Raw genomic sequence first — 12,527 nt, 5'->3', positions numbered from 1 at the left:
GCCGTTGTGAAATCAACTGACTGTAAACCAATTAAACGCATTATTAACTATTAGCTCAAGATTCAGCTACACTCATTGCATTACCTGTAGTATCAATTTATTAGGAATATTACCTTATTGAATATCTAGTTTAAACTCGAGTGGAATGTGGGGTCAGAACGCAGATAAAAATAGCTTCTGTCACACATTCTGGGATATTATTAAGATGCCGTATTATATTTATATATAAATGCACATTATCCACTTAGGCCCATTTGGAGATATTCAGGTATGGAAGCATGCATAACAAATCGAGTTCTTGCTTTGCATTCTTGCAATTTCGCGTCGTTGCCGCCTCAAGTTAAGTCGAATAAAATTACGATTTTATTGGCCCTGATTGCAGAAAATGGTAATGAGATGGCATTAAATTGATACTATTGGAAGCAGTTTCCATATCACGGGACAGCTTTGGTCGTATAAAATGGAAAACATGTTCTCACGTCTTCGCGAATTATTTAATTTAAACGAAAAAATGCCTATGTGCAGAAAAGTTGTGCAATAAAATATATGGTAGATGGCAATACTGTTCTTTTTTTTCAATGCCTATGCAATTACCCAAGAACTCCCAGATAGAATTTCAAATTGATCGTAAAGCGCCCTGATACCAATTAATTATCCTGATTCATTTTGCATTGTTTCAACGATGAACCGAAAAGATTTTTGATCAAAGCAGAATCCGGGTTTCAAAGAAAACCTTTTATTTGATAGCCTTTCAATTAAAGTATTCGCAGATTTTCATTAAGCAGGTACTTCGGTATCAGAGAACATCACTTTCTGAAAAACAACAATTTCTAGTCTCGATCAATGTGACGCGTATGAAGCGACATAAATTTGGTAGCCTTGCATGATTTCGTTATGATGCGAATCAGCATGAAAAAACGAAAATGCGGTTTCTGATATCAACCCTAACCCTCTGCTCTAAGTGTTTGTACCGGCACAATATGCTAAATTTTCAAATGTTCAATTTGCAAATACTGACCAAAAATCTGTGCATATTTKTGAYCAGAAACCTCAAAAGAACCGACAAAGTTGCCTTATTTTAGTGGTACAAAAACACATAATATGGTCATTTTCCACATTCATAGATTGTGAACCACAACGAAATTTTATCCGTTGAAAAATAACAACCACTCTAATCAGAATAGATGCAAAAGCACTCAGCAATGACGACTTTTTATTTCTATAAAAGATAGAAATGCCAATGCATTGGAAATGTGTCTTAATGAGAAATGACACGACGATCAAGAGAAAATACGGATTAATGAAGTGGGCTCTTATTGGTCGGCACCGGATAATTTAAACTCGAGACTCGTTTTCCAGTCAACGTAAGCTTCCTAATTGCTTTAATTCTCTTGGGAATCAAATACGATTGGTTTTAATGGAAAATACGTTTATTTTTATCACAAAGTGACTGCTTCAAAATTCAGAGACAGATAATTATGGGTTTGTGGAGGTTTATCGTGATATATGGTGGAGACTGTGTGCCCGCCTGATAATACACACTTTTTAATTAAAAAAATTGAAAATTTCAGGTATTGTCAGTAGAAAAAAAATTGGTTTAAAACCATTGGCAAAGTTAAAGATCAGTCCCAATTCAATAAAAACTCTTCATAATTTAGTTATTTAAATATACCAACGAGTCACTTTTTATTAATAATTATAGAAAAAAATAAGAAGCTACTTTTGACACCGGTGGTCAATTGGCATTCACCATTTTGTCATTGCATGAAAAGTGGTAGATAGTATTTAGTAGTGAAAAAGTAAGTATATAGACAAAAATACTGCATAAGGAAATTAAACCATGATCGAATTGCCCTATTTCAGTAGTCAACTTTCAAACCGATCCCGTCGAATGTGGTTACCGAAACTAACATCAGATCAATCTCGAAAGCATGGGGATAATACGCACCTCTCCAAGAAACATTTCCAATCCCTGTCCTCATGTTTACGAAACGGCCTTTAGAAAGCTTAAACTAGCAGCTTTATTCCCCACGGGCAGAAAACCTCTATAGAACAAAAAAAGTAAGTTGGAAATTTTATTTCTTGTCCTTTTTGTCTTTCCATGGATTTTCGTTAGTTAAACTGACCATATATTATCCATATGAACCGAATTCCATCCGGTGAAATTTTGGCTGCATAGCCACGCTAGTTCCTTGAGGATATTGACAATCAACCCTAACTGAAGGCACAAATCGATTTTAGAAGTACGAAAGAAACTGAATATTAGAAGAAATACGAAAATGTACACTTTAGCCTGGTTGAAGTTATGCAACCCTGCGTACAATTAGCCCAATTACCTTCAAGTTAAAACATACCGTATTTATTTTTAGATGCCTGCTGACTCCAATTTTGAGGTCTTAAATGTGCCAATCGCCCTCATAAATTGAGAGAATGTGGGTGATGCCACTTTATAGTTTTCGCACACTCAATGATAAACTTCCTTTCTATGCTCAGCCGGAAAATCGATACGTCGGAGGACGCCTAAACTAGGAAACTCGATTTGAAAAAGTTTTCGTATTAAAAACCGACATAACTTGAGCAAGAACGCATCATCCAGCGTATGGTTTAACGACGAAAAACATCCTCATAAAATGATAGAAAACAGAAAATAATCCCCATAGAACAAACAAATATCGTTTGCCTGTCACAAGCTAATCTGATTAGAGTAAAATAATTTGCTCTGGCTCCATCTAGGAGCAAAAGCTCGAATTTACATAGTTCAGCAGTAGTCCTAGTTTGTGCCTGCAGAGCACATTGCCGCCATTGGCTGCGTGGCGTCGGCAATCATAGTCGTCTGACAGTTTAATCTAATATATGAAGAAAAAGCACGGCCCAGGCTTAGTATGGCGGACCAATGGGGGTTGCAGGAAACCAGTTTAAATGGTGGCCATTGCGTTTAGGGAGTGTTTTTGTTCCAGCAAATTACACCCCTTGGTTTGCGACCGGAGTGGGGATTAGATCATTGCTGAGCGCGGTAGGAGAAAGATGGGCTGGGCTCAGGCAATATACATAGTTTGAATATTAAGAGTGAAGAGTTAGAGTTAATCCGATAGGTGAACTTGGAAAGAATGCAGTATTTCAGCTTATCCGAGAAAAAAATTTAAATAGGAGTTTTGCTTGCGCAGGTCATGTCGCATTTATCTTGATCCTTAGTTTATAAACTAGATATTGAATTGTTGATATTTAAACTTCCTGCTCATAATTAATATGAGACGAAATTAAAAGAATAAACGAGGTATCTATGTATTGGCCACGATTTTGAACTAGTTCTACCAATTGTCTATATTTGCACACTTATTCACACGTACAATAAAAACCAATGAGCATTAAACCACAAAAATTAAATCTACCCTCCCGGTAGTAGAATGTGAGTACAAATGTATGTTTTTGAGGGCAATATGCTAGCATGCTAATACCGTTAATAAAGATGTGTCCGCGTTATTTTACGACACCTATAAAATGATTTACAAAAATTTTCACGCAATGATCAACACGATGTAAAAGATAAAATTTTAACCTAACCCAAGTTGTCTGTAGTTGCCTTTCATTGCCTCTTAACTTTTATGGCATATAAAAGCTACCTTTTATGAGCTCTTTACGAGAACCAGTCAGCAATCAATCTTTGCGCAGTTGAATGGAATATTTGCGCTACTACACAGTTAGATTCCCAAGCATCAATGAAATACGTTTATTTATACCTACTGTTAATTGAGTTTTGTGGAAAATGAATAGCTTCCTGTTATTTTACTGTCTTAATATTCGTTGCACATCGACAGTTAGTGCAGTCTTATACAGAATCGTAGCCCATCCATATTTTATTAGTGGAAATGTTGATATTATCAAGAACCCATGTCGCTTGCAAATATTACTTTCAAGTCCAGATGCTTATATAGAAATTAAATAATTACGAATTTTATTATATACTGAACGATTAAGAAATCCATAATATCGACTGAATAACAAACATGTTCTTCAATTACGCCGACGTGGTACATTCAATTAAGGTGACGGTGTCTTTTGCCCAGCTGGTTTCCAATATAAATGCAAAAGATGCTTGAACAGAAAATGGGCAAATGTCAGAATCGAAAATAATATCAAGAAATTACGGGTACAATTAAGCGCAGAAATTTACAATGACATGAGCGCAATATTTTGCTGAATTTACGACAACATGGTACATTGATGTTAACCATTTGGGTAGTGTTGTGCAAATGTCTACATACGTATATCCACAGGATGGCATAAAATATTTTAAATCGCGTTAAGGAATTTCCGAAGGCATGTATTTATTAACAGATATTGTCATTATTTTATGCACTATCCAGCATTCTGCCCACAAGATAGGTGTGTAATTGAAACTCGACCAAACTTCCTTATTTACCGAGTGCATGGAATCGAATTTCTACCAAAGGAACATGGATAAAATTAAATACGTCTTCTGAATAATACTGCCTAAAGGCACACGGTCACTTCTGCAGCATACATTTGTAGTATTAAGCTTGACTCAAACAGGAGCTTGGACACATAATCATGAATATTATTCTGAGAACAGAAAATAGTGAATTAATTTGTTAGAGAAAATCCTACGTGACCAATCACATTAACCAAACTTTGCTGTATTGAATAGGCAATTAGGCCTCTTATCATGGAATATATTACGTTGATTTGTTTTTTAATTCCGTTGAGATATATGTATGGCACCATAATGACGTGAAGTAGGCGGTTTTCATACTTTGATGTGTTTCAATGATAATTAGTTGGAGCAATTAAGCTATCTGTATTCAGCGCGAAAATAAACAGATGTACCATTAGCAGTGGTCTTTGAGTTATAAGCCGGTAACTCCACTAATTCGAGAAATTTTCAATATACACAATATGGGCATTGAGAACTGAGAGCGTATGCTGGTGGGCTGAAAAATTTAAATATACGCACAACTTTGATGTCGATTGAAGTAAAGAATGTCAATAAAATTAAAAACTCAGCAACATTAACTATGTTTGTTTTATATTCAAATGTTAAGTGCAAAATCTCTTGACGCTCATTTTTATAAATTTTTTTCACCCACTTGATTATGGATCACCCAAAAACGTCAAACTGTCTGTAATTCGATTTTTTCAAGTCCATAGTTTCGACCTTTCAACACAGTGACATTTGGTTAAACATTCCTGTTAGTAAGTCTGTTACTGAGTCGAGCTTGCTAATCATTCAGTATGTCATCAAAGGCCAGGGATTAAAAATATTCTCGACAAGCATCATATTTTTATAAGGTTATCTCTCGTTCAAGTGACATCAGAAAAAATGTTTGAAACCGAAATTTGAGAGGTCATTACCAAATTGAATGTTATCAAAAAAATTCTCCACCTTCGACCTCACATTATTATAACAATATACTAAAAGGACGGTTATTCACACATTAGTTAAGCAGATAGACAACAAAGCATTGCAGCTAAGTACCATAAATTTAATAGATAATATATTTGGGAAAAATACTTCAGTTAAGCATATTTGCGATGACAATATGAAAATATAAGTGGGCCGATAGTTAGCAATAGGCCAAGCAGAATGTGGGTTAAAGAAAAATCATCATCACCTACAAGCGAGAATTAAATTAAATTAAAAAGCGTTTCGAAGTGTAGGTGCAGACTCAAGTATGTAGGGTGTAGGTATGAAATGGTGCCATTTTGTTGCATTTCGTCGAAATAATTGAACTTTACCATGCAACTAAATGAAACTCGCAATTGTGAATATTCCACTTTSAAACTGCTCCACCGTTAATATCAAGCAATGAAAGTTATTTATTCAAACATGTCATAGGTACATACCTATGACATGTTTGAATAAAATGAAAATTTGACAATGAAAAAAACAATTACTCACCATCTTTTATCGACTGTTGACGCTCACCACGTTGTAGGTGTTGAAACTGTAAAAGACAACAAAACAATTARCCAATTATCCATCTGTATTATAGTAGAGTAAATGCAAGTTGAGAAACCTGATAAATGTTAATGTAAAATAATGGAGGAAAACCATTATCGAGTCGTGAGCAAAATAACGAACAATTTTAAAATTGTTTTACGTAGGTACAATTGTAGAATGAATGATGTTATTTGTTCGACATGGCTGGTTATGGCTGATTATTGTTCGACACGTGGAAACGTAAAAGTTTAGTAGTAAAAGACCGAAGGTTATTTTTGAGATTCGTAACTTAATATTGTTACTATAATACATTCTTTCGGTCTGATGGTCGTATTTGAAAATATCCATGTCTAAATTGTTGGATCTTTGAAATGCCTAAATAGACTAAAACGTCTCAAATAAAGCAAAGATACATATACGGAATGTATGTATGTATGTAACAAAACTATGGCCAGTCAAGGCTATTAATAAGGTTAACGAAGAGGTAAGCGGACCTGAACCTTAGAAACCAAAATGGGCAGATCTAAATTAAAATGTTATTAATTCTGATAATCATTTTACTCACACAGCAACGAGTTTCTTCCCAAAAATAATTGAAAAACTATCAGTCGAAATATTTGGGAAATAATTTTCATAGGCAAGGAAATAGACTTTACCAATTATCTTTTTATCAACCATCAATAATTTTTCTATTTATTTGGCTGGCAAAACCGGAAATTATTATTTATCATTGCCGTAGTCAAAACTTGTTGAACACATCCTTTGGCTATGCGTAGGTATATCTAATTAGAATATATCTATAATCCATTTCTAATTTAGATCGCATTCATATATTCATTTCATTTTTTTGCGCTCATTCAGAAGACAAAATGTCTTTCTAACAGCAGAAATAAAACTAATCAGATCGGCACATAAGTATAGAAGAATGAAGACTGATGTGGACAAGATCACCAGAGCAATTTTAACAGATGTCACGCAAAATGATAGTGGATCTGAAACAGGGCGGGAAATAACAACAATTCGATAATTTACATCCTAATATAAATTGCGTCATAAAATATCGATAAAATACCCCGTAAATATGCCTAAACTACGTTTCGACTACCTTAGCGCGTATGTAGTATTTCTTGTATTTGCTCGTAAAACACCCAACAATAAAACGATAATAGAGTTATAAGAGTCACATAAAAGTTTAATAACTTAATAAAATTATGCAAACATACTCGCGCGAATTGATATAAACGAATTGTTTAAGGAAGCGGAATCAATTTTGCAGCTTAATAGTTTTTGTTAATGATCCATTACGATCCATTTCTGTTGAGTCGGCACTTCATTAAGGCGTAATTATTATATCAAGATTAAGGTCGGAATTATTCATTTTCAAATCCTGCCTGCGTTTTAAATGGTAATCATATTTGCTGAATATTAATTGAATCGTGTAATAACTTAAACTACACTGGTGCAATGCATAATGATAGTGAATCAAAATGAGGAACTGAATTTCATTCTAGGAACTAATGAAGATCGTGTCTTATACTTAAGTCTTAAAATGTTCATAGCTGGTTGTAAACTTAATTCGAAGTTATTACATTGACCGTGGCAATAAATGTCTAAGTCAATTATTAGGTATCCAGGTCATTAAAAACTAATGTTTAAGAATAAATTGGATATATTTTCCTGACTGTATTTCAACTTAATTCAAAAGAAATTCCTGGGTTCCAGTAAATTTTATTGTTTACCATTTAAAATGTCACCAAAACGTTTCGGTGTTTTTCTCCACCATCATCAGTCTTCACATTTAGCAAGCCACTATGAGTGGCAGGAGAAAAACACCGAAACGTTTTTGTGACATTTTAAATGGTAAACAATAAAATTGACTAGAACCCAGGAATTTCTTTTGAATTAAATTTAAGAATAAACACACACATTTGTATTAGTGCACGCGAAGTAAATTAGATTAAATTCTTTTGCTGTGTCACAATCGAGCCTCAATTACTTAACGAAAATTAATAAAGTGAACATTATTTAAACAAAACTTTCCAGGTACCAGTAAAACTTTCACAATTTAGTTTCAGCCTGAATTCTGTATCTGGTTCTGATTCATTACTTATTTTTCCAAATTAGCCTGTATAAATTAAGCGCTCTGAATATATTACATACAGTAAACTTGGTGTGTTCTCGTTTATAAACTGTACGACTCCAGATCGAAAAAAAAATGCTATTTTGGGACATTGACAAATACACACTTAAAATACTTGACGAAATCTAGACAAGAAGGCCTGTTTATTTTACCAGCAAATAGAGTACAACTAAATGTGTTTCAAGTGCAGGATTTGGAAGTGTTAAATTATTTATAATATTTAGAACATGCAATTAGTGGTAGAGCTGTAAGCTGGTGCTTTCATAACAGAAATATTTTTATATACAGCTGGCCAGATGGTGAAGGTTGAATTGTATATTTAAGTAACAGGCTAAACATTTCTTAAATGTATTAAATAAACAATCTTTGATATGTTTAAAGCAGTGTAGAAATATGGTTTTAAAAATGTCGAAAACGGATAATGTAGGAAGTTGTAATCTAGCTCAACTAAACAGGATTGTATATCCTAGTGAAAAAGTTTAATAAAATTAACATTTACTTCAAAGCAATATTCGTTTCCATTCACGTATTGTTTACGATAACTTGCATAACTGGTACATAAATTTATTTTAATGTGGAACCAAATTGAAATCTCAATGTCAATGCGTACCTACTAAGTGTGCAATGATGCTGCTTGATTAACTGTTGGTCGTTTAAACTATTTCATTTGTTGCGTTTTATAAAAATTGTGGCTGCTTTCGATGTTTATATTGAAAAAAATGCCAAAGTTTGCTTCAACAATTCTGAGGAATGAAATAAAAGAGTGGATGACCATGTAATCAAACAACTATAATAAAAATGTATGTTTAAAATCAAATCAATCAAATTCCTAAAATAGTCTCCGTTTTAGATGTAGAAAAAAAAAGTCTGAGTTACTAACGTTTTTATTTCCGATTTCCAATTCAATAATACTGTCTGGAAAGACTGAGCTAAAATTTTTCGGAATGACATTACCGGTTTGGGAAATATTCGGCATAAAATAGAATAGGGTTTAAAAAGCGTTCATGGTCGGTGACAAAATGGAGTAATAACTTATGTGACATGGAAATCTCTGACCATTTAGGATTTCGATAGCCAGATTGATTTTACAGTAACGGAAATAGATTCTTCGTTTTATAAAGAAATCCATCATTTTTAACAATTTAGTTCTTCGTAAAAGTAATAAAATTTAACTTTAACCGTGTTTTTTTCTGATATTCTTGATATTACATCTAATAGGAACTGCATTCCGCAAACCTCCAAACCGATCGGAAAGTAGATAGATATCAATTCAATTGTTTGGCTTTATACTCAGATTACTTAATGATCGTTGCATGCGAGATTACCATTTTTCACCGACTGAAGTTAGCAAATTGTACTTTAAGCCTCACACCCTACCATTTCCACAAAGAACCAATATTGCAGTAGATAATGCAAAAGTTTCCGAATCCATTTTCTCCCAGGTTAAGCAAACCGTAAATAATATTCATTGCGAGTCTCCCCATGCAAAGCAGGAGAAAGATCAATAAATAACTGATATTATAGGAATCGCAAGGGATACACATTTATGAAATTAATTAGGTGTCTTAGGGGGTTATCTACGAAGATTCAGAGCCCTTTGAGGCATAGACATATCCATAAATAAGACTGCGTATTCTAAACGCTCGTTCGCATACTTTTATCTTAGTAACTCGTTTTTCCACGTTCAGATAGCCTTAGAAGTATGCAGATTCAAGCAACAAACATTTAATAGCTAGTAAGGTTCAAAAGAGGCATCGATTAGAAGCTCTTTGTGACACAAGCTAATTTCCAAATTTTACGACATGGCCAGAAAGAAATCCTAGTGTATATTGATCCCGATAAAAAAAGCAACTTGCAACTAGATAAATAATGCACGTGGTRAAAAATTTTCAGTAGTTTTGTTGATTTTTAAATACATGCTCACTTATTTAYTTGCAGACAACTRYSTTCATASWAAATTCTCGCAAAKTGCARCATTCATTATCTCACACAATCGCCGTTAAGTTTGTCAGATACTTATGTGTAAGTAAGTAAAATCGGACGATAAAATGAAATAAGAACATTTTGAAGTTAAAGTAGGACAATTCAAAACATGCACAAACGAATAAACAGTAACTATTCTTAAATTTAATGAAGAATTTTGGCCGCGATAATATTCGAATTGCCAAAATGATTTTCAGAAGCACCAAAGACTATCGTAGAAATTACTTTTTGTGATCTGCTCAAATCGCTTTAATTCCAGAGCATCTTTGCTCGAATTTTCAGATTGGCCCGAGACGAAATTGGACGAAAGCTCAGGAAATAATCGCGAAGTCAAATTGTGAATTCGACATTTTCTACCCATTCTCCCATACCACTACTACGGTATACAATACTAATAGCTTTAACAAGGGACTGACAGGAACTGATGGATCTTCAGACATTTTGCAAATGCTTTCTATACCTGTTAAACATTTCTAGTATTGCCTACCCCCGGAATGTTAGCAAAATAGACGGCAAACTGTTCCATTGAGAAGCAGGTACATTTTTCTCGTGAATGTGCTGAGAATGTATAAAAACTAGTCTGCCCTCTTAACAAATGCAGTGAACACTGATCGTTCAAGGCCAAACCAAAATACCTAGAATCATTTGAATACCACTGTAAAAATTAGATTCTAATTTCATTCCTCGGAAAATTGCCGTCAAAGCCAATGCACCAACAGCTAATAACAATGACAACTTTTCAAAGAAGTTCAGAAGCAACCTCAATTCAACAGATGTTTGCCACATCGGTTTCATAGACAAATTTCAAAGACCCAAAAACCGTTTCCACATGTCTGTAAATTTTACCGCTATACATGCATGCACTGTTCACAACGGTTCCACATTTAAAGATCTCAACCCCAGGAATCATCTCAACTGTGAGCCAATTAATTGTTCACATAATAATTGACCGCCCAAAAATGGCTCCATGGGCTTTCAAAGAATTACGTAAGACCATGGAACTGAAACCGCTGGCCCAATAAATCGAAGGCCACACAAAACTGCCCATTTGAATAAAGGTTGCAAAATAATAAGGCAAAGTGAAGCCACTTTGAAGCTATAAATAGTTCGCGTTTCAAAATATAATTTAGGATGTGAAGCTAGAACAGTTTTGAAATTTACCGTAATTTCTGTCAGTCGGAGGTGAATCTGTATGTTCTAGGAACTTCTGAAATAAGCCGAGAGCACAAAGAAAATGCTTAAGCTCTAGAAAAATGTTATAAGCAATTATGGTTAATTTTCTCTTGATAATCAAATAAAAATAAAAATGCTATTGTCGTGGTTTTACTCGCGGTCTTAAAAACCGAGACAAAAATAAACGAGCCACTAATGCAACTGCATGGAGGATGTAAAGGAACAGCGGATTATTTGCAACACGAAACAATTACAATTTTCTTTAAAAATCTGCTTGGTATTATTGGCGGCCATACCTTGGAAAATGTACGATCGTTTACACGGACAGGCAGACAGGTCGCAGTCCATGCTTTTTCATATTAACGACCCAATTGGTCGGATCTGGCTTGCACGAATTACATCACAAATTAGGTAAAGAGCTTGAGAAAGCTCAAGTATGACGGGAAGCAGGATTAAAGCACAAGTCCCGTTAATAAGTGCTGGTCCCATCGAAAAGCAGCGCGCCAGAAAAATGTCGCCCGTTTCTATGTTAATTTTCCAACGCCTGACAGACTGTGGAGAACTCTTGTAATTTGAATTAAAGGCCCTTGACTCAGTGGCGCGGAAAACAATATTTAAATATTCAAGTTTATTGCCAAGCCTTACAATTTCTCCGTCAGTGCGAGAATAATTATTCTGCTGATGGCAGAAAGACTGCAACGTTTTCGTTACATTTCTTCTATTTCTATTACTCACTCATAAAGTTTAAATGTTTTCAACTTCGAAATCGCATCAGAATATCGATTGATAACGCTTTCAGTATTTACCGAACCAATTAAATTTGACGCCATTTGTCTTCGCGGTAGGATAAAGTGGTGGCATTCATTTGCAAATCGCACCCCCTCTAGTCAAATGAAATTGCTTTGCACAGATTGTTGTAAGCTCTCTTTCATGAGGTTTGTCACCTTTGGCACAAGCTAACGTTCAGACAGTCGCGGTTAGGCCTCGAGAGTTAATTAAACTGAGAGTATCAGCCATATTTAAGATGCGAAGGGTTGCGGTGAAAACGCGGCTTTACTAACAACCGTTGGAAATCCCTGTCATGTAGAAATTCGAACCACTCTTTAATTAATCAGGTTTTAGATTTTATTATTCTATTTTATTACTCTATTTTATATATTTAATAAATTATTATTCAGTTTGATTTTTTTAAAGTATTATTTCATGAATTGTCCGACGCCTACCGAGCGCGCATTTTAAAAATATTTTTGTAATGTACAGGGTGTCCCAAAA

At 34.4% G+C, this 12,527-nt stretch overlaps 1 long non-coding RNA gene across 2 annotated transcripts in view; it reads right to left on the bottom strand.

Annotated features, from left to right (window-relative positions):
- Positions 1 to 12,527, bottom strand: part of LOC125505850 — a 171,940-nt gene that overhangs the window by 62,927 nt on the left and 96,486 nt on the right. For both annotated transcript variants that reach the window (XR_007282476.1, XR_007282475.1), the window contains exon 3: positions 5,918 to 5,963. This is a non-coding gene — a long non-coding RNA (uncharacterized LOC125505850). The remainder of the gene's footprint in view (positions 1 to 5,917; positions 5,964 to 12,527) is intronic.

This window comes from Dendroctonus ponderosae, unplaced genomic scaffold (assembly GCF_020466585.1).
Source record: "Dendroctonus ponderosae isolate FM_Combo_2020 unplaced genomic scaffold, Dpon_F_20191213v2 Dpon_F_20191213_1, whole genome shotgun sequence".
Taxonomy (NCBI): Eukaryota; Metazoa; Arthropoda; class Insecta; order Coleoptera; family Curculionidae; genus Dendroctonus; species Dendroctonus ponderosae.
This window is presented reverse-complemented; position numbering and strand designations above follow the sequence as displayed.